Source organism: Canis lupus, chromosome X (genome assembly GCF_011100685.1).
Source record: "Canis lupus familiaris isolate Mischka breed German Shepherd chromosome X, alternate assembly UU_Cfam_GSD_1.0, whole genome shotgun sequence".
NCBI classification, from domain to species: Eukaryota; Metazoa; Chordata; class Mammalia; order Carnivora; family Canidae; genus Canis; species Canis lupus.
This window is the reverse complement of record NC_049260.1, coordinates 7584696-7610088: the sequence shown is the minus strand read 5'-3', so window position 1 is coordinate 7610088 and position 25393 is coordinate 7584696. Positions and strand designations below refer to the sequence as shown.

General features: G+C 39.8%; 1 long non-coding RNA gene across 1 annotated transcript; it reads right to left on the bottom strand.

Annotated features, from left to right (window-relative positions):
• Nucleotides 1-91: 91 nt before the first annotated feature.
• Nucleotides 92-24521, bottom strand: LOC119868150. The gene is made up of 3 exons (XR_005385895.1): nt 24445-24521; nt 4829-4984; nt 92-325 (listed from the first exon to the last, which is right to left on the bottom strand). It is a non-coding gene; the product is annotated as an uncharacterized LOC119868150 (long non-coding RNA).
• Nucleotides 24522-25393: the final 872 nt, after the last annotated feature.

The window sequence follows — 25393 nt, the reverse complement described above, 5'->3', positions numbered from 1 at the left end:
CCATGCTCTTGGACTTTGTAATGGAGCCCAATCAAGCAGAATTGTCCTTTGGCAAAGATGCAAAAGAGCCCTAAATTCTTGAGGTCTCTGTTTAAATAGTTTTATTGGGCATAAAAGAAAGGAAGGATGATTTACTTGAGATGCTTGCAAACCCCTAAAAGCACTTAGAATTTGAGTGTTATTTTGCTCCCCCTTTGTTGGGAAGTTGGCAGGTGAGATAGGGGGAAGCTGGCTCGTTTTGGTAGGTGGCCTTCCTCTTCTCCTTTCAAGTTTACTCAAAGGGGTCTTTCCCCAAATGAAGTCTTCCAGTCTCAAGTTCTGCAACCTGGAAATAATTTGAAGCTATTCAGAAATGTTATACGTTTCACAGTTCTGCTCTGCAATGTCATCTGACTGGGGTTGAGCCTGAGTTCACAGGTGGGGATGCGGGGAGCGAACTCAATGCTCACAGCTCCTGCATCACGCTGGAGCAGTGCTGCCCCAATAGGGGTCCTGACCAGTACCATCGGCGTCACCTGGGAGCTTCTTAGAACTGGCGATTTTTAGAGGCCACCCTAGACCTAACTGGGGAGGGACCCAGGAGCCTGTGATTTAGCTAACTGTCCAGGTGATTTGGGTACACACACAAACTTGAGAACCACCGCTCCAGGGAAATCTGTCCATCTGGGTGTGCAGAGGCCCAACTCTGAGCCTTCCTTACTCTTCCTCCCCCTGCTGTGGCTGAAATCCATAACCAAATCCGTCATCAACTAGTTTGTGGTAGAATAATTTTAAATTGATTGCCATCATATGCAGGGGACTTTGGCATTATTTGGAATTTGCAGGGACAGGGTTTTCCACCAGAAGGTAAATGCAGTCATCCTGAGCTGTACTGGGGGGAATGTCAGTCTGGGATTTGTCCCCTTGTGAGGGAGACCCCAGAGAGTGTCCTCTGCTCTTCCGCCATGCTAGGTTATAGTGTCCAACTAGTACCTGTTTGTTGCCCTTTTTCCTTCAAGAGATAAACTTGAAATTAATATTGACAAAGTCTTCTCCTAAGATTGTCTCCTCTCATGGCTTCTGTCCCGTAGTTGCATTGCTTGGTACAGGGCTCTTTCCAGAAACAAATGTGGCCTCTTAGGTAACAGTCCTCAGACAGCAACACCTCTGGTTGCTGAACATAAATGTATGACACGTATCAGAATACCTACATGCAAGGAACGGAAAACTGTATCCAGATGCTTCGACTTCTTTTTTTAAAAATCTTGTGGAAATAATGTTCTAATTATTGATAGAAGACAGGAAAAAACTGACATTTATTGAACAGCTATTATAGGCCAAGTGTGCTTGCCACATGCTATCTCATCTGGTGTTTTGAGCAATTATGAGAATAGGTCATTTTGCCCAATTTATAGAGAAACAAAATAAATCTTTAGTTATTGTAGCAGTTCATTGGCTGTTCAGTGGTGATTTCTTTTTCAAGTTTTGTTAAGAGGGGAACTCAGAGTTACTGTGGGTATCAGGTAAGGTTATGTGCTCAGGGAAGGAGGGCTCAGTCTCAGGATATGAAATATGATTGGGCTTAAGCGGAAAGTGACTGTTATCCTACCTTTCCAGTGATTGATTTGAGGGTGGTCATGTGACCTGGTTCTGACCAATTAAATGGAAGGTATCCTCCTTGATAAAGTAGAGACCTGGACAAATAAAAGACCTCATTCCTTCGAACACTGGACTGCTATCTTGTAAGGATATAGTGCTTTGTTGGAGCTGCAACAGCCATCTTGCAACTATGAGGAAAAAGTGGAGGGAGAGGTGTAGGGGTTGTCCTGCCTGGCACTCTTCTGCTTCTGGATTTCGGGTTACGTGAGTTAACAAATCTGTCGCGTGAGTTAACAAATCTGTCGCGTAAGCCACTTTTTGTTAGATGTCCTGTTGCATTCTATTAAAAGTATCTATTCTGAGAACACGCATGTTTATCGGGTACCAGGATAGGGACTAAAACCCAAGTTGGACTGATGGTAAACACCATCCTGGTTTGTTCTCTCTCTTACCCACCTCCCTTCCTGCCTTTTCTTTGAACAAAGGGAAACTTCATCTGCCATCAGCCTACAGAATTTGAAGTCATAGGAAATGACCCACAAAAATGAGAAGGTACTTGAAACCATTCTGTTAAGTACAATATATTCTAGACCAGACTGTGACAAGGAATGCTTCATCAGTATTTTTCAGGTAACCCGATACATTTTAGGGATGCAGGTGATAAACAACATTCTTCTTATAAAAATCCAGATAGTACACCAAGCCAAAATTGTCTCAATCCTGTTTTCCTTTCCAGGAGTAATCGTCCATTGCCTATTAGTCAGATATCTCCCTAGACTATTTTCTATGCGTTTGTATAATTACATGCTCAGATCATGATGAATTTTAGAAAACAAATAGTGTTATACAGCATATATCGTTCAGTGATTTTTTTAAAAAACACTTCACAGTATGTCTTGTAGATTCTTCTACATCTGTTGACTATGTATATTTTATTCTTATTTTATGTAGCCCACTGTTCTATAGTAGGAGCATGGCAGGGTTTTATTTGCTTATCCCTTTAGCTAAAATGATACCTGGCACATAATAGGCACTTGATAAATATTTGTTAAACAAATATGTCCTTGAAGTTCCTAATTTTGGGGTGTTCATAATTTTTCCTTGTTTCAAACAATGATTCTACTTAAATTTCGGAGTCAGTTTGTCACTCTGCCCAAAATTAATCCTCTAGGGACTTTGATTGGAATTTTATTGGCATGAATTGACATTTTTGTAATATTAAGCTTTTTTCCATGTATTTTTTTGCATAAGTATTTCTGCAGGACAGATACCTCTGAAAGAAATTGAAGATTCAGATGAGATGTGAATTTTTAAAATTTAGTAGTCACCACCAAAATTATTTTCAATGAAACTTCTACAATTGCCTGTACTACCAATAGGGTAGGATGCTGGCAGTCATGGTGATGATGGTGGTGATGTGATGGTGATGGTGGGGATGGTGTACTGGTGAGGGTGGTGGTGACTGGGAGGGTGGTGGTAGTGGTGGTGGTTATACTATATTGCAAAGGAACCCGGGGTTTTTCCATTTTTAGTTAAGTTCAGCTCTGATTATCCTCAGATACCTGATTGCCTTTAAATTTTATCACTCCTCACTTCAAGTGCGGAGGGAAGTACTGATTCTTCAGCTAAACTCGTGTTCAGAAATTTAGGCTCGCCCGAGAGTATACATTTTATAATTGCTACCAAAATATTGGGCCAGTCTCAGGGGAAATGCTTGTATCGCAAAATTGAGTAGTGCTGAATTTCTTTTTAGGAATCAGAACTCCTACAATCTTGAACAGCTGTTGTAAAGTGTCCTAGGATGGCAAAGGAAGACTTTTGAAAGGAATGGCAAGCAGTGAAAATAAACTAAATAGTTGACTGTTGGTTCATACTTATATAGCTGTCCTGCTGAGTACCAGGACTCTCAGCTGAACTGCTCAATGTCCCTGTTTTCTAATAAATAACCAGACTGTTTAGAGGTGGGTCCCTTAAGCTTAGAGGGAACACATACCTGGCTGCCTCCATTTAGACTGTATTATCACATTTTCAGCTGGCTATGAAAGCTACTCCTAACCTTTATCTCACTATGACTCACTCATCCTCTTAAACTCACAAGACTAATGGCAGATTAAAGACTGCTTTTGCTGCCATGTTGTGTATGCATGTCTGTTTTAGTTGTGTGTTTTTTTGACAAAGTATTTGTGTGCCTAAGGATTAATGCCCCTAATCGAATTAGCAATAAACCAGATCAGTTGTGATAACTCTTGAATATCATACCACATTCAATGTTGGCATTTTTTGTTTTACATGTAAAATTTCATTCTGAATGATAAATTAAGTGCTTATATAAAATGGTAGGAGAAGGGGTGCCTGGGTGGCTCGGTGTGTTAAGCTTCTGCCTTTGGCTCAGGTCATGATCCCAGGGTTCTGGGTTTGAGCCTTGCATCAGGGTCCCTGCTCAGTGGGAGTCTGCTTTTCCCTCTCCTGCTGCAGCTACCCCTGCTTGTATCTCTAAATAAATCAATAAATGAAATCTTTTAAAAATGTTGGAGAAATTATGAATATTCTGAATTATTGAGATTCAATGATTCAAATGTATCTTTCAACAGAAGGTCTGGAACTCTTGCATAGAGATAATATTTTAACCTAAATAATTTTTTTCAAGATTTTATGTATTCATTTGAGAGATAGAGCATGCACAAACAGGGGGAGGGACAGAGAGAGAAGGAGGAGCAGGCTCCCCAGAGCAGGGAGCCTAACATAGGGCTTGATCCCAGGACTCCGGGATCATGACCTGAACCAAAGGCAGATGCTAACCTGACTGAGCCATCCAGATGCTCTTTAACTTAAATACTTTAAATATGTATTTATTTATTAGAGAGAGAGAGAAAAACTCCAGCAGATTCCCCACTGAGTGTGGAGCCCAACTCGGGGCTTGACCCCGGGACCCTGATATCGTGACCTGAGCCAAAATCAAGAGTCAGATGCTTAATCAACTAAACCACCTAGGTGTCCCTTAACTTAAATACTTAAAAAAAAGACTTAAGACACAAAATATGTCCCCATGGGATGCCAAATATACTGTCATTATGATTTTACTATCTCTTATAATCCTATTGCCCAAAGGTCACTTTGGGGCAAAATCTGTTTTCCTTTGTATCTGCCAGAGGAGCAACATGATACCCAGCAGTCATTGGGAAAAGAGGCTATTTTCCTCACCTGATTATGAAAGCAGACTCTGGCCCATTTCAGGGAGGAACTCACTGACCTGCATTCTTCCTTCCCTTCCTGGCTGTCAGGCAGAGTGCTAACCAATGTGAGCTGAAGTGTTGGTGAGATGTTGCCTGTGGTCCATTGCTCTGGTCCTAGATGATTCTGGAAGGTCTGCTGCCTTCTTTGGGGGAGCTGCTGGGCAATGGGAATCCTACAGATTGATGATGAGAATACACCAGAGAAGATGCATGATTTTGATTGAATACATTGATTTTGAGCTGTACATGAAAATTAGAATGACTTTCTAGAATGCTTATTTTTTTAAATATTTATTTATATATTCATGAGACAGAGAGAGACAGACAGACAGAGAGAGGCGCAGAGACACAGGCAGAGAAGCAGGCTCCATGCAGGGAGCCCGATGTGGGACTCGATCCCGCGTCTCCAGGATCATGCCCTGAGCTAAAGGCAGGCACTTAACCTCTGAGCCACCCAGGCATCCCTCTAGAATGCTTATTTTTAACTTTGAAAGCTATTCTTTGTCCATTGCTGGGACACTAGCTTGCATGTTTTGACCCTAAAGCAGTTGCATGTTGAAGCCTAGACGGAGAATGCACACAAGGAGAGAGGTACCTTCTAGAAACAGAGAACATAGCTGTAGAGAAAAGAATACCTGATACAATTCAAAGTGTGGACCATGGACCAGCAACACCCTGTAACCTGGAAGCTTGTTAGAAGTGCAGAAACATGGGGCACCTGGGTGGCTCAGTGGTTGAGTGTCTGCCTTTGGCTCAGGTTGTGATCCTGGGGTCCTGGGATCGAGTTCCACATCAGGCTCCCTGTGGGGAGCCTGCCTTTCCCTCTGCCTATGTCTCTGTCTCTGTCTCTGGGTCTCTCATGAATAAATAAATAAAATCTTAAAAAAAAAGGAAATGCAGAACCTTGGGCTCCATCCCAGACCTACTGAATCAGAATCTGCATTTAACAATATTCCTTGGTGATTCCTATGCACACTCAAGCATGAGCAGTGCTATTTTAGGCACTATTAAAACTAGAAGATGTGCATGTTCTCCTCTAGAGTCACCTCACTGCATAATACCATTTGCCATCACTATGCCCCAAGTCATTTCCGAGCGTTTGAAAGAAGCCTCCCAGGAAAGTGTTTGCACGGACTTGCATAGAGAAGTTAAGATCAGAAAGGCAATAACGAGATAATCAAGCAGTTAATGGTAGAGCTCTAACAAGCCACACAGTTGATAAGCTCTGTGTGGTTAGAATGGGAATCCCCAGTGCTTTAAGGGCTGACCCTGAACAATTATAGGCTGACACAGGGATTAGAGCAGTGACGCATTGGCAAGTTTTGGGTGAATCAGCATGAGATAACGCTGGCTAGAGACAGATGAAAGGATATGATCACTCATTAGGTGTGGGGTTGTGCCTTCTTTTTTTTTATAGCAAGTCCTATCGTGTCTGCACCCGAGTGTTAAATGCTGTGAATAAGAGAAGTGCTTGTTTTATGTTGACCTTGGGTGGCCTACAGGACCTGGCTTTTAACTCTTATATTATGGACTCATTTTGGAGCTGACTCATTCTCAAGGTTCAGAAATGATGATATTTGACCTTGTGCATTTTAAAAGTGAGGCATAATTTAGCTACAATAAATTGCATAAATCTTCATTTCAATTAAGTTTTGACAACTGTATGTATTAACCATCCAAAACAAAATGTAGAACATTTCCATCATCCTGGAGAGCTCCCTTGTGCCCCTTTCTGCTCAATTCAACTACTGTTTTGATTTTCATCACCATACATTATTTTGCCTGCCTTAGAACTTCATATAAATGGATTCATGCATATCTGCTCTTGTGCTTCTTTCACTCAGCATAATATTCTTAAGAATCATCCATATTGTTTTTTATATATCATATTGTTTATCGCGGAGTAGTATTCTGTTTTATGAACATACAAAGTTTAGCCACTTCCATGCTGATGAAGGTAGTCTTCAGTTTTCAACTTATCAGTAAGCCTTCTTTGATCATTTGTAAACAGGTCTTTGTGGACATATATTTTTATTCATTTTAGCTAATTACATAGGAGTGGAATTGCTGGATCTTAGGAAAGACGCATGTTTAACTATTTGAAACTACCAAATGGTTACTTGAGACTGGTTGTACTATTTTGCACTCTGAGCAGAAGAAATGTATGGGAATTCTAGTTGCACCATATCCTCACCAATACTTTTATGTCAGTCTCTTAAGTTTTGGTTTAATTTGCATTTCCTTGGTAACCAGTGGCATGGGACACTACTATTTCATGTACTTATTTGCCTTTCGTATCATCCTCTTTTGCAGAGGGTCTGTTCAGGCAACTCTTTTGCTCAATTTTATTGAGTTTTTATTTTTCATTGTCAACTTGTGAGAATGTCACAGATGGATTTCTTTCAACTTAGCTGGCATGCCCCCTGCCTTCAGTATCTTAGAGCCCAGAGTGCCTTGATGCCTTTTTCTCAGTTCTGTTTTTGGAGATGGCTGCCTTGCCCTTGGGAAAGGCCCTGTTCATCTAAGGGAAAAATCTTTTTGCTGCTCTGTCCCAGCCTTCAGCATGATACCACTGAACACTTGGTAACAACCTGTGGGAATGATCTGATTGGTCACTGCTGACTAGCTCCGTGGCTGAGCTCCTTGGCATTCTCTTCTATCACGCCAGACCATGTGCGGCCATTGCACATTCACTGCGATCTTGACTAATTTCTCCTTGGCCCTTTGATATGGATTTCTTCTGCACTCATCATTCTACTCTGAATGAGAACAGTTATGGCTCTCTTCTCAGCTAGGAAGGGCTCATGGTTCTTTGGAAAGTGGTTCATTTCAGTTGCTTTGCATTCCCCATTCTCAGATGGATTTTACAAAACTTTGATTTTATAGCTCATCAGGCTTGTCCGGGTGGTTAGGTGAGAATGATGCTCTCTCGACTTTTCTACACTCTAGCCAGAAGCAAAGCCCTGTACATTTCCTCTACTGCATTCCTTCCTGCAGTGTGCTAGGAATGTTCTCTGGACTAAAACCTAGAGAGAGACCACTTTAGACATAACAAGCCAGAAGGTTCACAGTAACCCAGTGTGGATACCCTGGAGTTAGAACACCCAAACTATATTATACTTTTATGTTAATAATTTAAAGGTTAAATTAGCATCCAGCAAACCATGACAGCAGTTGTCCCTGAACACACTACTTAACATAACTGTGACTCAGTGTTCTTGTCCATAAGCAGGAAATAAAAAGAGGCCTTGCATCACAGGGTTACTAGATGACTAAACAAATATATTTAAGGAGTTTAGAAGCATACTTCTAAGGCACATAGCAAATGCCTGATAAATGAAACACTAGCTATTATTAATAATATGTTACTACTAGGGCGCCGGGGTGGCTCAGTTGGATAAGTATCCAACTCTTGATTTAGGCTCAGGTCATGATCTCAGGGTTCTGGGATCGAGCCCCAAGTTGGGCTTCACACTCAGTGGGCAGTCTGCTTGAGATTCTCTTTTCCTCTCCCCTGGCTCTTTCTAAAATAAATAAATCTTAAAAAAATATGTTGCTACTGATGACAGTAGTTATAGCATAAAAATTTCCTTTATCAAGGACCTACTTCTTAGCCCCTTTCATGTAGGTCCTTGATAAAGGAAATTTAACCTTAAGTTAGAGCTTTCTGTAGGGATCAGTAAGAGTTAGCAGATATAGCCAAGCAACACTGTAGTCAGTATTCCAGTTCCACAAACAAATCAGAAAATTGCGGCTTAACAGTTGGTACCCAGCGTTATAGTTAATATTGTTTAGCAATATCTTTAGCCCCCCCCCCCGCCTTTGGGTGGGATTGTACCTTTGTGCCTCCTTGACAGGAAGCAGAGCTGTATGACTTGCATCGGGCAATGAAATGTGACCAAAACGTATCACTTCTGGGCAAGTCTTTTTTAGTTTCTTTGCAATGCAATATGCTTTCTTCACCCTGCCACCCTTGAACTAGGGAAGTTCAAGTGGCACAGCTTCTTAGTGAGGGTGATTTGGAGCAGTCATGGCAGGCTCATGATGAGTATGTCGAATAAGTTCAAAAATGAACGTTTGCTTTAGAACACAGAATTGAGGCTGCTCATTCTGTCATCATCCGTGTGCCTATCTTGATTGATTTAGTACTTTCAGCATATAGTCCAGACTGTGCTCTGCTCCGGTTGGGCAGGATTGAGTCTAGTGGATGCACTGGCCAAGCAGAGAACTTCTAGAGACTGGAGTTTGGATGGAGGGGTAGCCAAAGGCATGGGCGCCAGAGATTGAGTTCAAACCATATCGAAGACAAAGTGCCAAATATCCAAGTGTCCAGATCTGCCCAAAGTGCAGGTGTGGGACTGGCAGCAGGAGACAGGAAATAGAGCTGGAAAGTCTGGAGCTGAATAAAGGCAGGGATGGAGCAGGAACTGAGGAACAAACCCTGGAACCAGATAAGAGGGTCTGTCCACAATGTTTCACTGTGTAGCAGAGAGAGAGCCAAAGTGTAGTCTCTCCGGGTGCAGCTGTTTGGTGTGTGATGGGCTGCTTGGCTGGAAGTCACAAGGTAGAGTCAGCAACACCTTGGGGCCATTTCTCCTTGGATGTATCAGTCTTCATACGAGCAAGATTCCTTGGTACCTCAAGGTTTGAAGAACATCACAGAAATTCACTGAGTTCTGGATGTTTGTGCTTATTCTTTTCCTTATGCTGAGAATCTCCCAATCCAGATTTAAAGAGCGATCACTCTCGGATTAGCTCAAGAATCCTACTCACTCTGCCAGAATCACTTCTGAAACATCAAAACACGTATTTTGGCTCCCTTTTAAGGTACCATGTAATGTACATCATATAAAATGTTACCAGTACAGAGCTGTCCATGTATGTTTTTAATTGGGTCAGCAATGTTAACACAGCAGCAGTGTAAGCAGAGCATTTAAGAAATTTTTCCCAATCCTTTTGGAATTCAGCTCATGGGCTTAACAGACATGTATTGACATAACTAACTTGTTCAGCATGTCTTTCTGTAAGTTATAAGTGAAGAGAAAGTAAAGCTTTGCATTAAACTAACAGATGAGATTTTTGTATTAGGGATAATATACTAATATGATAACACACTAATAGGATACATATCCCAAAGTGCAGTTTCATCATTTAATGCAAAGTTACCTCCTACCAGGAAGTGAAGATTATTTTACAGAAAATATAAATAATGTGAAGGCTTTCTGGACACTCAGCAGTAACCTGGGATGTGAAATAATTTAACATGCACCACTTGCCATGTACAGTCTCCTAGTGTTGAAGATGATCATCAGGATTCTGTGGTGAATGGACTGTCAGGGCTGGGGAAGTGTGGGCAATTCCAGTTATGATAACCAGGGACTAAAAGTTTGTTTTAGTTCTCAGTTGGCCCCATAATGAACTAGAAAGGTAGAAAATGGTTCCATGAGTCTGTTTCTGTTTGCAGCTGTGAAGTTGTTTAATGTTATTACTTATTAGTTAAAATTGTCTGCTTTTTTTAGACAGTTGACTTATTATGGTAATAATGTGCACTGATCTTCTCTAGTACATCTACCAATACACAGTAGATGTTTAATAAATGTTTGTTGAAAGTGATTTTATAAGTACATTTATAAAGGTTGAAATTGGGGCACCTGGGAGGCTTTCCCGGGGTCCTGGGATCGAGTCCCACATCGGGCTCCCTGCGTGGAGCCTGCTTCCCCCTCTGCCTGTGTCTCTGCCTCTCTCTCTCTCTGTCTCTCATGAATAAATAAATAAAATCTTAAAGAAATAATCAGAAAGCCAAAAAGAACCTTCTATAAGAAAAAAAATTCAAAGCAATCAGAAATATTTGAATAGTTTGTAATATACGTGTGTGATAGGCATGACATACATTATGGTTATAAATATATAAATAGTTTACAGGAAATATCTCTAAAGAAATATTATCAAATAATCTCTGGGTGTTTAGAGGAAGATTTGTACAAGAAGGATAGATTCAAGGAGAAGAGCTGCCTTAACTTATTTTATTGCTTCTTTGCTAAAGGTATTTACTCAGAACATCAGAAGTAAAGCTTTAACGTCAAATGTCTGGAGAAATTTAAATATATGTGAATGCGTGTGTTTAAATTGAATAAGAATGTTGACAGAAATAAATCACTTTTAGAGAGAATTCCCAGGACCTAGTCCCTTTTAGGAAAGCTCTCCTGGTCCTTGTGCAAATACACGATCCTTTAAAGTACTAGCGCACGTAATTTATGGGTTTATGTCTGTATGCCTCTGTTTATTTTTGGCATAAAAATCCTTGCTTATAAAAAGGGTAGTTAAGCATGGTACTACATAACTGTGATCCCTTTTGCCTGACTTAAGAATTTGTACTTAAGGAACATAAACTAAAGTCGAAGGTAATTCAATTAACAGTCTGAACACACAAAGGTAGGCTTGCTTCTCAGCTTTAAGGTACAAGCAGCACCATCAGATTATAGCAGTGATTACACCATGTGTACACATTCTTCAAAATTTCATGAATCACAGGGCCAAGCTCCAATTTGTGATGTTTGTCTGTCTCTGAAGAATCAACTGAAATGGTCATCCTGAAGCCAAATAGTTCCACTCCAAAAAAAAAAAAAAAAGTTTCACTCCTTGTCTAACCTCACAAAAGTCATCACCTCCATTCGCAGATGCAGAGCCAGGTCCCCCTGTTTTCTTACCGCTCATGCTAATTCATTGCCAAACTCCATGGATACCAGTTCTGAAATGGCTCTTGAACCTGTCCACTCCTGCCCATTTTCCTTGCCAGTGTTCCACTTTGGAATGCCATCTTCTCTTGCCCGTGCCAGTGTCAGTGGGCTTGTACACGTTCTCCCTGCCCCCATGCTGTCTCCTCTGACCTCTCCTCCACTTTGCATAGGGCCATACTTTTAATAAATACAATTGCACCAAAAAGAGTGCTGTGAGTCTCGGTTTAAACATACTTCCCCAGGCCATCCCTGGTTTCCGCTCCCTTCCTTCGCCTTCCTGAAGCCTCTGTAATTCCTCTGTTGTGACTAGTGTTACTCTTCACTGTGACTCCCGGTATAGTCATCTATTTCAGTAAATCACAAGCTCTCTGAGGGTAGGGCCTGTGCTCCTCTTGTGTACCTCTGAGTCCGTGGATTCCAGCCTAGGATGGACTTGCAAATTATAAGGAATTTGTCACAGCTCCGTAGTATGAGAGCAGTTCTTGAGCTGAGGCATGTACCAGCACTCTGTAACATAGTGATATGCTATTTGTCTCATGCAAGAACACTTATGTCTCTAAAGGAAAATCTCCTGAACTGGTGTATCCCAACAGGCTTTATTTTAACTAGCAAGAATAGTAAAATCTTATAAATTTCTACTTGAATAAGGATGCCAACTTAAATTCCTTCTCTTCTTGACTTTAACTAAAATGCTAGTAAAGGCAGTTCCAAATACTTGTATTTTAGGCACGCTTTATGACATCTTAATATGGAATTACATAGAACTACGGTATAAAATGTGATACGAAAATCTGCACATGTGCGGAAGGGGGTGTGGCATTGTTTCCCTTAACTGTTAACATGTTAGACAACTTTTCATGTTTTTTCTTATTTCTTCCTCTAATGCCTTATTTACAGATTTTTCCCTGTGACTGAAAAATCTGGTTTAGTTTAGGCTAGAAGAATGTGATATAGGAAGAAAAATTACATGTGTCTCTCTGTGTGTATTTGTATGTATGTATATATGATGATGGATTAATGACTATTACGAGCAATAAGAAAAATGGAATGTGTGGGAGTTTGTGGAGCAGAAGTTCATTCATGGCTCTATTGTGAAGGAAAGGTCATTGTCAGTTCAAATGAAATCTTTTTTTCCCCAGCTTTATTGAGATATAATTGACATATAACACTGTGTAAGTTTAAGGTCAAAGGAAATCTTGTCTTCATTGTACATGTTAAAAATGAGTAGCATTGAACAGACTTGGTCCCTGCTCTGAAAATAGTAGAATTAAATGTAATTCTTCTTGCAGAAATAAAAAATACTCCTTTAATTATGGCCACTGATAAATTTGGTATAAAATCTCACACAAGAAATCTAAACTTTAAACATATATGTATGTACAGAAATAATGATAGATGAAATGGTAATAGTCTGGGGGAAGCAGGATGGGAGTGAGAAAGCGGGTGGGGGTACGGAGGAAGTAAGAAGGCCCTGAGTTGATAGTTGCTGAAATTGAGCGTTGGGTACATAGTGGGTTGTTATATATTCTGACCTTTGCATATCTTTGAAAGTTTCTGGGATGCCTGGGTGGCTCAGTGGTTGAGCATATGCCTTCAGCTCAGGTCATGATCCTGGAGTCCTGGGATTGAGCCCTGCATCGGGCTCCCTGCAGGGAGCCTGCTTCTGTCTCTGCCTCTCTGTGTCTCTCACAAATAAATGAATAAAATCTTTTAAAAAAGAGAGAAAGTTTCCATAATAATGTTTTTACAGAGAAGAAAAATCCTCTATATAAAAGTAGAAATATCCTGAAGCTAGTAAAACTTAAGCCAGAGGACCCACCACTGAATGGGTCCCTTCGGGAAGGGTGGGAGTAGCCCCTGTGGTGCTTGCAAATGTTTATGTGCCTTTGTTTTGGAAAATTTGACAACATGAGATAATTTAACCACAGTGGGCTAAGACTGCTGTCTCTTCCCATTTCAGAATCCCCTCCATTGTGTTTCCCTTCATGGTGAGGGGTGTTTGAGAGGCTGTGAGTTTTTGAGAGATTGAGCTAAAGGAAAGTTGGGTTGGGGATACAAAGAGCTAAGTTTCAATGTCTTTACACATGCGTGAAAGATACAGATTTCAAATTCCCAGCAGCGATGTGCATGTTGACACCACCATAATTATTGGTGAGAATATTAATTTATTATCAATCTTTTCCGTGTCTCTTGGCACTGGGTCATTGTGCTAGCATAGGGCTGGCCCCTAGCAAGGCTCCTTCTGTCCCGGCTCCTGACTCTGTGTTGTGACTGGGCGCATAGGACCACAGACTGTATTGGAGGATGAGTGTGCCCCACGGTACCCGGCATGAAAGCATGCAGGTGGGAGAGGAAAAACAAGGCTGGAAATGGGTGAAGCCAGAAGCCAGTCTATGGATGATTTTTCCAACCGACAGATGTGTAAAGTTAAGATGCTTCAGATTTGGTTCCTGTTGATAACCTGGTTAAACTAGGCATCCTTTCCAGTCAGAAATATGCTCAAAAAGACTGCAAATATAATTATTAAATGCATCATGCTTTTTTTGCATTTTTATGGACATCAAGAGAAATACAATTTATCAAAATACTGCATTGATAGTGCCCAGACCTCTGCTACCGGAAGTGTAAACTTGAGTTTGACTATGTGTAGCTGCTTAAATAGCCATTCATTGTATATGTTAGCTTTCTAATGCATTTTTTCCCCTGAAATAGTGTGGGATTCCAAATTTGGAGGAACATAAAACTACCTCTGATACAACAAAATGACCTGAAGCACGGACGTGTACATGCAAAGACACACACACAACACACACGCGCACACACACACACACACACACACGGTGGTGGATTGAACCAGTAGAATGAATGTTACAGGCATTCAGACATTAGTAAGTGGACGAAAATGTTGCAGTCTAGTGAATACTCCTGTGAACTGAAAGATTTTTGGAAGCCCCCTTCCACAGTGACTTAAAATACGTAATGTGCTCCTTGAGGATAAAATTTAAAATAAAATGAAATCAGATGCGTTTCTAGGTTTGAAACCAAAGTTTCTTACTACTTTAAATTTGAGCCGTTTGTGAAGATGGTTTCAAAGATAACAATCTAAGTCTTTTTTTAAAAATAGAGTCCCTCCAGAGAACTGAAGCGTAGCCAAATCCCTCAACATAGAATAGAATAGTCACTTGAAAGAGAAAAGCAAGTCATCCTGTTTCACTCGGTTATTTTCTCTTCCAAATATGGAATACAGGCATCTAGAAAGCAGGGTAACAGTGAGTTAATATTCATCATGTTTTGTTTATTTTGGCTTTTAAAATACCCATTTCTTAAATTTCTGCTTTCTATAATTTCTATATTTACCCAAGCAGCCTTATATCTTTTCCAAGTTTTTGCTTTAGAATGAAAATCTTAGTCCGTCTTCCTCAGGTTTTCCTTCTTTCTTCCCAGACATTGTTCATTGTTTTTTCTAAGATTCTGTTTACTCAGAGCATGCCGGCAGGATATTTTGTTTTTGAAACAAGATTTAAACACATTAACATACAATCAATGATGTGTATAATATGTATGGGTGAATGCAATTACATGATCCATTTGTATCTTCCATAGCTAAGTGCAGGATGCCAGTTGGTTCTTGGTTTGTAAGTGGTTATGCCTTTGATTAAATTATCTCAGCTAGCTATGCCTATAATGGCCTAGAAGTCTTTTTTCTTTTCTTCCCTGAATTTTCTAGGATATTGTTATGTATAGGGCCTCTCTGAGATAGGGTTTCCCAAATATCAAAGAATTTTCTCACAAACCTAGCTCTTACAGCTGCATTCAAGTATAGCAGCAGTCAATGTACATAGGGTAAGCAACACTCTGCAGTGATGGCAACCTGCGAATCTCCATGGCATAGCCCAAGTACGGTTGACATTGTGTGGGGAAAGGCTCTACTACATTCAGATATTCAGGGGCCCAGATTCCATAAGTTTTTATGGCTCTACCCTTGCCTGAGGCCTCTGGATTTGATGAGATCATCTACAACCAAATGGTAGAAGAAGGAAGAAAGAATGCATGGAGACCTGTGCAGGGTGTGGGTGCGGGGTGTGGGTTCAGGGACCTGGCATAGTGGCATCGACATTATGTGGACCAGAATTCAGTCATATGCCTGGCGGCATTGCAGGGAAGGCTGGGAAATCTGTAACAGTGAGGCCAGGTGGGCAAGAAATAGAGTTCGGTGAGTTCATAGCATTGTCTCTGCACACACCATACAGGGATTTCAGTGTCCCATGCTTTGTGGATGTTTAGCAATATCCCTGGCTTCTACCCACTAGGCGCCAGTAGTTCTCCTCAGATCTGACAACCAAAAAGATTTCTAGATATTGCCTAATATCCACTGGGGGTCCAAGCATTCCCACTTGAGAACAATTTGGCTAGAAACTTCAGCAACAGGCAACACTTGCCATGATAGCAGCTTCTCCATGAGCAAGGGATGTTACATTTGTGAGGTGAAAAAGTTAGGAGTGCGTTTAATGCTGATGGAAGTCCAGATGCTGACACTTCCTCTTGGGAATAATATACTTGCTGTGGGCGTTTTACTATCTATTCTTGATGATCTGTCCACTTCACAAAATATCTCTGTAGTTGAGAGCTGGTATATGGACCCTATTTTCCCCAAAGTTAATAGTTCAGCTTTTTCAAGTGTTTCTTATGGAATATATAGTCATGGAATAAAAAGATCATAGTTAATAATAATTTGTTTATTATTTTTTGGAAACTTTGACCAGCAGGGAAGTATGAGGATTTTTAGAAATCACCAGGGTACAGTGAAAGTTGCCAATAAAAATGTAAAATAATACAGATGTTGTTATGAAGCAGAAACATGTTATGTTTTAAATAAATCAGTATCCTTAACTATTAGCAAGAGAACTTGAGTTTTTAAAAAAGAACAATGGCATTATAATTTTATTATCTTTTTCCTACACATCTGGAATTTTGAAAACTTTTTGAATAAAAAAAAATCCCATTAGATTATTTAAGTCATTTTTGAGTTTAATTGTAGTTTGGAGAGTATATGGAAAAGTTCTGTTTCAAATCTCTTCTTTTACAGAATCTTTTTAACATTTTCAAAGAATTTATCTGTGAGTTATTATCTAATATATGTAGGTGAAATTCAGAGATAGTCTACAAATTTTGTTTTAAAATCACACTTATTACTTTTCTTTATATAACTATAAAATTTGAAAAATAGAAACAAATATGAAGAAAATAAATGTGATTTATAATATTTGTATACAATTTTTATAGTGTTTTTTTCTTTGCTTATATTTTAGTGGCTCCCCAACTTAAATGTGCATAAGAATCATAGGAAGAACTTGTTTAAAAACCATGTTCCACATTCACTACAAAAGAAGGATACAATATGGGGCCTGAGAAACAGCATTTTAACAGATACTCCAGATGATTCTGATTCAGATGGTCTATAAAAAGCACTTAGGAAAATCTAATATATGTTCTTATATTGCCATAATACCAGTACCATACATTGGCTGGTTAGGGGAGGGAAGAAACTGGATTTGTACCCTTGCTTTGTCTATTTTAAAGAGCCCCACCCCCCTTATAAACATCAATTCTTTCTACAACAGTTAGCTTCTATTTAAAGATACAGCATTCCTTTTAGTCTTTCAGTAGCCTTTTGGGTTATTTTCCATGAAATGATAATCACTCAGTGTCTTTTGCCTTATTTGGAAAATACATGATTAATTTATTTAAGATTTAATAATCTCCCTTGAACAACTAGAATACTTGTATTTCTCTTGAGATGTGTTAACTCTAGGTGGGAAATAAGCAGGGTGGGGGGAGGCAGTGTGAAACACACAGTGTCAGTGTGCAAGGAGAGGAGTGGTATAGACCTTGGTGAATTGGGGGTGGGTGGAAATCTGTAGTCAATAGCACCTGTTAAAGTACACAGGCAAACGAGAAGGAGATGCCTAGGTGACCCCAAGTTTGTGAGTCTGATCAGCAGAGAGGAGCTGTGTTGGAGAATTTAGGGTTATGGGGGCGAGGAATATAAAAGGGGAAGGATAATGCCAAGTTTCAGGGGTCATTGGATCATCCATCAGAAATGTGTATAAGCAGTTTAGAAATTTTGAACTATGCTTAAGAAATCAGTCAAGGATTGAAATAGAAAAGTAGGAGCCAGGAATGCCTGGGTGGCTCAATGGTTGCGTGCCTGCCTTCAGCCCAGGGGGTGATCCTGAAGTCCCGGGATCAAGTCCCACATTGGGCTCCCTGCATGGAGCCTATGTCTCCCTCTGCCTCTCTCTCTGTGTGTCTCTCATGAATAAATAAATAAAATCTTAAAAAAAATAGAAAAGTAGAAGCCAAAGAGGTGAATGGACAAACCAAAAGAGAGTAAATATTAAAAGAGGGCTGAAAACTAAACTGTGAAGCATGCCTTCATTTAGAAGCCTGGGGAGGGAGGGGCACCTGGGTGGCACAGTTGGTTAAGTGTCCAGCTCTTGGCTTCCGCTCAGGTGGTGAACTCAGGGTCATGGGATTGAGCGTGGAGTCTGCTTGGGACTCTCTCCTTCTCCCTCTGCTCCTCCACCCTGTCCCGTGTGTGTGCACGTGCTCTCTTTCTCACTCTCTGTCTCTCTCTCTCTCTCTTTAAAATAAATAATTTTTTAAAAGAAGCCTGGGGGGATTCCTGGGTGGCTCAGCAGTTTAGCGCCTGCCTTTGGTCCAGGGCGTGATCCTGGAGTCCTGGGATGAGTCCCGTGTTGGGCTTCTGGCATGGAGCCTGCTTCTCCCTCTGCCTGTGTCACTGCCTCTCTCTCTCTCTCATTAATAAATAAATAAAATCTTTAAAAATAAAAATAAATAAAAATAAGCCTGGGAAGGGGGAAAAAAGGAATAAAGTGGATAAGAAGTGGACAGAGAGGAAGGAGGAACACCAGGAAAAAACCCTTACCTGTAATCAAGGGAACACATGTCCAGGAGGGGCAAAGCCAGTAGACTTGAAAGATTGAAACAAAGTTATTGAGCTTGGGGCCAGATTCCATTGGTGACCTTTGATAAAAGAACTGTTATTTAAGTAAATTTAAATTACTGAAAAGCCAGGAGATTATAAGAGAACTGAAAATTCAAAATCACAGCAAAAATTTGATTCCTCCATCTACGCCTCAGCCTCATGAGTGCCTTAATTTGTTTGTTGATTTCTGCCTGCAGGATAAGTATTCCCCTACATTTTTCTCTTAGTGACCCCTTTAATGTAATCAGTTTCATATCCATGGTGCTCCTCCGTGACCCTCATTTGAAGCTCTCTCAGCAAGGTGGGACGCTTCAGTGGAGTCCATTGGTTCAACTGGCAATTCACACCTAAGGCAGCTTGTCATCTCCTGACTGGCTTCTTGATGGGGTATGCCAGGAAATGAGAGAGGAGTTGAACTAACTTTCTATAACCCTTTCATTTAACATCTACATTACAATCACTCTCCTTTTGCTTAATCTTACCTCAAATATTAAAACCACCCAATTCAACTTATCAGATCCCTGAAACAACTTAATAAAATGATATAATTCAGACAGTTGGAAAAGGCACATGGTAGGGGATGATATGTACCTGCTTCCATTCTTTTCTAAGATTCAAAGCACATATTTAAGAAACCAGTTAACTTTCTTCAGTGAGTCCTATTTCGTTGTAGTAGCTTCTCTACTGGAAACTAGTTCTTGTATTGTTATATGGCCATGAACCTTTACTTAGCTTGGAAAAACTAAATAACCTGTAAGTTGCAGAGTTGAATTTGCATCCTGTTTGGTCTGACTCCATAGCCAATAATATTTCTACCATACTATGCTACCTTGACAAGTCATTTTTCTCTTCAAATTTTGCTTTATAAAAATGGATAGTTGACATATTTTCTTTTTGCTGCCTCCTATAGTACATAAATACAGGTAAGAAATAAAACCAAGAAACCACATTATCAAATTGATTATGTATGATCCAAATGCTTAGGAATGAAACATTTAACCTTATCCTTATTCACTATGCATTAGCAGCCAAGAACAAGTCCTAGTTTTCTAATGTACCTCTTGATGAGCTAAAAAAAAGGACTGTAATGAGCTCATCTTCTATAATACATCTCTAGTGTTTATAAATATTTTATACAAAGTCAATTCATGGAGTCAAACTTCTACAACCAGATTATAGGACCTGACAGATCCCATCTTTTAAGGCAAAGTTGAAAATGTCTAATTCAAAGCCATCATAAATTATTTATATGTAAGTTAAAATTTTTAAAGTCTCATTTTTGGCTTGTCCTCATTTTCAGAGAAGGAATGGGTTGTTCTGGACGATAACAAATTATAAGTATAGTTATATGAGATGTCAACTTATTTCCAGATATTGGGTTGTGGAATACTCCATAAAGCATGCTGGGAAACTTTGTATTTTATTTCTGGATTTGAACACTCTGAGTCATGGGCCAGTGTGAGGTTGAGGACACCATGTCTAGGAAAGATGTGGGTTTGGTTCTGAATGGTGGATATGTCCAAGGCAATATGATCTGGCTGCTGGGTCAGTGTCAGTCACTGGAAGGACAGACTTTGTGGTCGTAGATGGTGAGTCCTTCAGAGCAGGACCCCAGGCAATAGCTGTGGGTCTATGGGAAATGGTACCCATGATTCAGGGGACAAAGTTGGCCAGAGTTGGGAATGTGTAGGTATCACAAGAGAGCTCTGGGCTATCCCAGTGGAGAACGCAGAGGGTAAGTATGAATGCTACAATGGGAAGTGTGGGAATTATGATGGCCAAAACTTGAGTAGCCCTGTCTCCTCCTGGTGGTAGGATATGGTATTCCATGGCTACAAACTAAGTGGCCTTCAACCTACAATGATAATTTCAGTTACAAAGGGCTGAGAAAGAGGAAAGCTAACAACTTCCAATCTGTTGGTCTTTAATCCTATAGTTCCACAACCTTAAATATTTTATTTTTATTTTTTTTTTGAGAGAGAGTGAGCAAGAGTGAGTGAGCGGGGAGAGGGAGAGGAAGAGAGGGAGAGAGAGAGGGAGAAGGAGAGAGAGAATCCCAAGCTGGGTGTGGAGCCTGACGTGGGGCTTGATCTCACCACCCTAAGATCATGACCTGAGCCAAAATCAAGAGTTGGATGCTTAACCAACTGAGCCACCCAAGTGCCCCTTAAATACTTTATTTTTATGTGTGTGTGATTATGTCTCTCAAAAGTCAGCACAGCATAGTGAATATGAGCACAGACTCTGGATCCAGGCAGCCTGGGTTCAGCTGTGGGCCCTTGAACAAGTTACTTGACTTATTTGTGGTTTAATTTCCTCATCTGTAAGTTGAGAACAGGAGTCCCTATATTATTAGTTTGTTATGAGGATCGAATGAGTTAATATTTGTAAAGCACTTGGAACCATGGCTGGCATAGAGTAAGAGTTCTCTATTACATTGTGAAAACTAAAAATAAAACTTTATAGTGGGTCCATTTGTAGCAGTCTCTAATAGAGGCATTGTTTAAAGTGCAAATTCTGGGGTGTCACCATAGACTCAAATTCTTTAGGGTGACCTTAGAAATCTGTATTTCCCAGGAAATTCTATTGGCCAAAGTCAGATTTGGTAATTAAATAAGCAATGTCTCTGGTTCACAGTAGATTTGAAGTCATTAGAAAATTATTTTCTGACTGCTTTATTAAGAAAGACTCTTAACATGGGACAAAGCTTGATTGCTTATTTGGCACAGAAAGGATATAAGCAAATCAGATTCTTCCTCTTCTAATTCCAGGTGCAAATATATCTCTTATGAATTATAGAAGCTACTCTCAGGCAACTTTTGGCATGTCATTTACTAGGACTAGCCTGGAATTTGGTTTGGGTTATCACATGTTTATAATACAATATAAAGGAAATACAGTTGTTCCAAATGTTAAAAATCCTAAGAAGATTGCTCAATTTTTAAGGGAAAAAAAAAACACTGTGATAAGCAATCGCTAAATGTTCATGAGTACATTTTTTAATAGTGTAGTCATGATAGAAAACCAAACAAGAGAGTCTCCACAAAAATTCAGCCAAATATAGCTGCCAAGACAGTAATGTTGCATTTTAGCAATAATAGGACTTGTTCTTAGTTAAAACAAAAACAAAACCAAAAATGTGATCTGTTCTTCTATAAGTGAGTTCAATAGAGCAGGAATATACAAATGACTTATTTGAAAAGAAAACAGAAAATAATTTTTTACTCCTGTTGTAAGTATTTATGGGCTGCCCTCATTTGGGCACAGAAGTCCCCATGTATCTTTAATAGATCATGTGCTAGTGGAAATGGATTTATATTGAGCCATTCTTTTTTGTGTTGTGGGCTTTGTTCAGTTTGGTTGCCCTTGTTAGCAGTGTCATTTATTTTCAAGGTGATTGGCTCGAGTTAAGGACCCTTTCTATGACCTTAAAGCAAAGCAGAGTTAATTAACATAGCAGAGGATTCCATTAGCACTTGTATGTCAACCATGAAACCAGATGGGCAAGGTAACCTAACTAAAAATTTAACTGTATCTTTTCTTGCCTGTGGGCTTTTAACACATTCCGATTTATTATTTTTTAAGATTTTATTTATTTATTCATGAGAGACACATAGAGAGAGGCAGAGATATAAGCAGAAGGAGAAGCAGGCTCCCTTAGGGAAGCCTGATGCAGGACTTGATTCCAGTACCCCAGGATCATGCCCTGAGCTGAAGGTAGACGCTCAACCACTGAGCCACCCAGGTGGCCCAACATACCCCAATTAAAAAAAAATTCCTCTCTTCCTCTTCTTTCTAATGTAGGAAGGTAGGTATGGCAGGTTTTATTTTCTGTATTTGCCCCAGCAATATATCCAGTCCCATATGTTCTTCCAGAGCCATGCCATGCTCCTACCAAGAGGTGGAAGCGATTTCTCCTCCTTTGAACTTGAGTAGAACTTTGAGACTGGCTCACCAAGTAGAATGCAGTGGAAGTGACACTGCGTGACTTCTGAGGCCAGGTCATAGATAGTATTATGTCTGTATCTGGCTCAGTCTTTGGGGACACTCACTCTGCTGTGAGGAAGCCTCAGACACATGAGGAGACCATGTGTTCATTCCTGACTGATAACATTAGCTGAGATTCCCTATTGGCAGCCAGTATCAGCTGCCAGAAATGTCAGTGTACTAGCTTCCAGATAATTCCATATCACAATCCTCATCCTGTGACAGCAGCCCCAAATTGCAGAGTTCTAAGCAAAATAACTGTTGCCATTGCTTAAGGTACAAAGTTTGGGGACAATTTCTTTCTTTCTTTCTTTCTTTCTTTCTTTCTTTCTTTCTTTCTTTCTTTCTTTCTTTCTTTCTTTCTTTCTTTCTTTCTTTCTTTCTTTCCTTTTTTTTTAAAGATTTTGTTTATTCATGAGAGACACATACAGAGAGAAAGAGAGGCAGAGATACAGGCAGAGGGAGAAGCAGGCTCCATGCAGGGAGCCCAATATGGGACTTGATCCTAGGACTCTGGGATCACGCCCTGAGCCAAAGGCAGATGCTGAAACTGCTGAGCCACCCAGGTGTCCCTTGGGGACAATTTCTTAATCAAGATGAGAGAACCATAACTCTAGGGCTTCCTGTTCTGGTGGTGTGTATACTATTTTTTTTTTAATTTTTCCTTCAGGAGACAAATAAGAGGCCCTCATTTATAAAAGCCAGGGAGAACAAGATAAAGGCTCAAAGAATTCAAGAAGTAAGTAAAGTAAAATTCCTAAGCCACAGAAATAAGATCTGGGAGTTCTGAAAGCAGTGGAGATGGTTTCCCCCTCCCAGCTTGGCCTTGAAGAAAGAGCAGGACCTCTGACAGGGCTGGCAATGTGGGGGCCTATGGACCAAATGCTAAGCTCAGCGATCTTGGGAGTAGTGGTAAAGGCTGTTATAATCCCAGGTGGGGTGTGAGGCCGAGGGGAAATGGTATCAGAAAAGCCAGCTCCTCTCAGATGGGCCATGGGCCATAAAAGCCGGGTGATATGCTATATGTTGGCAAATTGAGCTCCAATAAAAATAAATTAAATAAATAAATAAAAGAGCCAGAGCAAAGAGAGATGGCCAAGCTATAACCACATACTAAAAGACATTCTTGGAATCCTTGTCAGTGCCTGGAATCCTTGTCTGATCCTGGAAAGGCAAAGGGACTTTCAGAATTTCTTCTGATGAAGCTTTTATGTGTATGTATGTGAAAATTGGTAGTCATTTGTTTTAGTATCGTTTATCAACTGGCTAATTTGCTGGTTAGTCCTTTTCTTACCAGTTTGAAATATTGCATTCTCATATACCAAATATTTTTATGTATTTGGTTTTGCTGTTTTCTTCCATTAGTCTGTCTTCCTATAACCACCAATATGATTCTGTTTTAATAGTTACATATTTATATTTTAACATCTTGTAGAGAAATATCTTATCTTCATTTTTTCCCCCGAAGTTTCTTGGCTTTCTCACAAGTGTATTCCTCCAAACAGGCTCTCAAATCATTTGATGAGATTACCCCCCAAAACTCACTGGGGCTTTGATTGGGATCATCTTGCATATAAATAGTTAAGAATGGCAGATTGAACACACAGGTACCTTAACTCCTCTTCGTCTCATAATCCTACTAAATGAGAGTAAAGGGATGTTTAAAGAGGATATAAGTAGACAAGGACAAAGAATGAGATAGGAGACAACAGTGACAAAATTTTAGAAGTTGGTAGGTAGATGGATGGGAGTTAAATGACTTAACAGACGTGAGAAAGTTGAATCCTAAACTGGAAGTTGGGAAGGGAAGAAATAACCTAATGTACATTGCAGAATCCTCCAAAGGAGTAGGATTTGGCAGGTGGAGAATTGGTTGAAAATCTGTTTAAGAATTTAGTACCTCATATCTCCATTCCAAATTTAGGCAGCTGAGCAAACATCCTTCCCCCATTCTGGCAGGATACTCGAGGTTTATTCTGTAAAGAGGATAAGCAGATGATCTTTGAACACAATACCAGGCACAGCTAAAATGGAGAGACCAAGTAGAAAACATAGGGATTAAGATAAACCTTATATATGGGACTTGAGATCTCTAGCCTTCTTCCTTCATATGACTCAAGAATTTGGCAGCCAGACACGTACCTTCTAGGCAAGAGGTCAGAAGCTTCTCTTCTGGAAACCTAACATCCAAGGGAAATGAGCACAAAATATTCAAATCTGAGGTCTTCCAAATATTACTCTAGAGAGAAAAGCACTGTTGGCAAGCATCTTCCCCAAGAGCTCCCAGTCATCTTTTTTAGTACCCCACTCTTAAATATGACAAGATGGCTAAGGACTGCCAGATATTTATTTTTTAAAAAACTAAGCTGAAATACCAATACAATGGAAAGAAAAAATCAGTAATAACTACTGTTAATGTCTTCAGAGAATATATGAATCCATGAAACAAGAAGTGGATACTGTAAAAAAGAAATATTCAGTGAACACAAAACCTTAGAAGTTAAAAATATGATAGCACAAACTATTGGAAGATATACTCAAGGGAACTCCCTAGAAAGTAAAATAGAAACCAGAAAGGAAAATAAGAAATACAAGATTTTAAAAAAATAGAGATCCATCTAGAATATTCTAGGATAATTGAAGTTCTATGAATAGAGGATAGAAATATAAAATGTAAGGATATCATAATAAAATCATTCAAAAAATTTCCCAGAATTGGAGGCATAAGTGTCCTGATTGAAAGGGATTATTAAGTGTCCAAAACAATGAATGAAGTAGACCAACACCAAAGCACATTATCAAGAGATTTCAGTAAGCAGGAGACAGAAAATAGATTCTGCAAGCTCTCA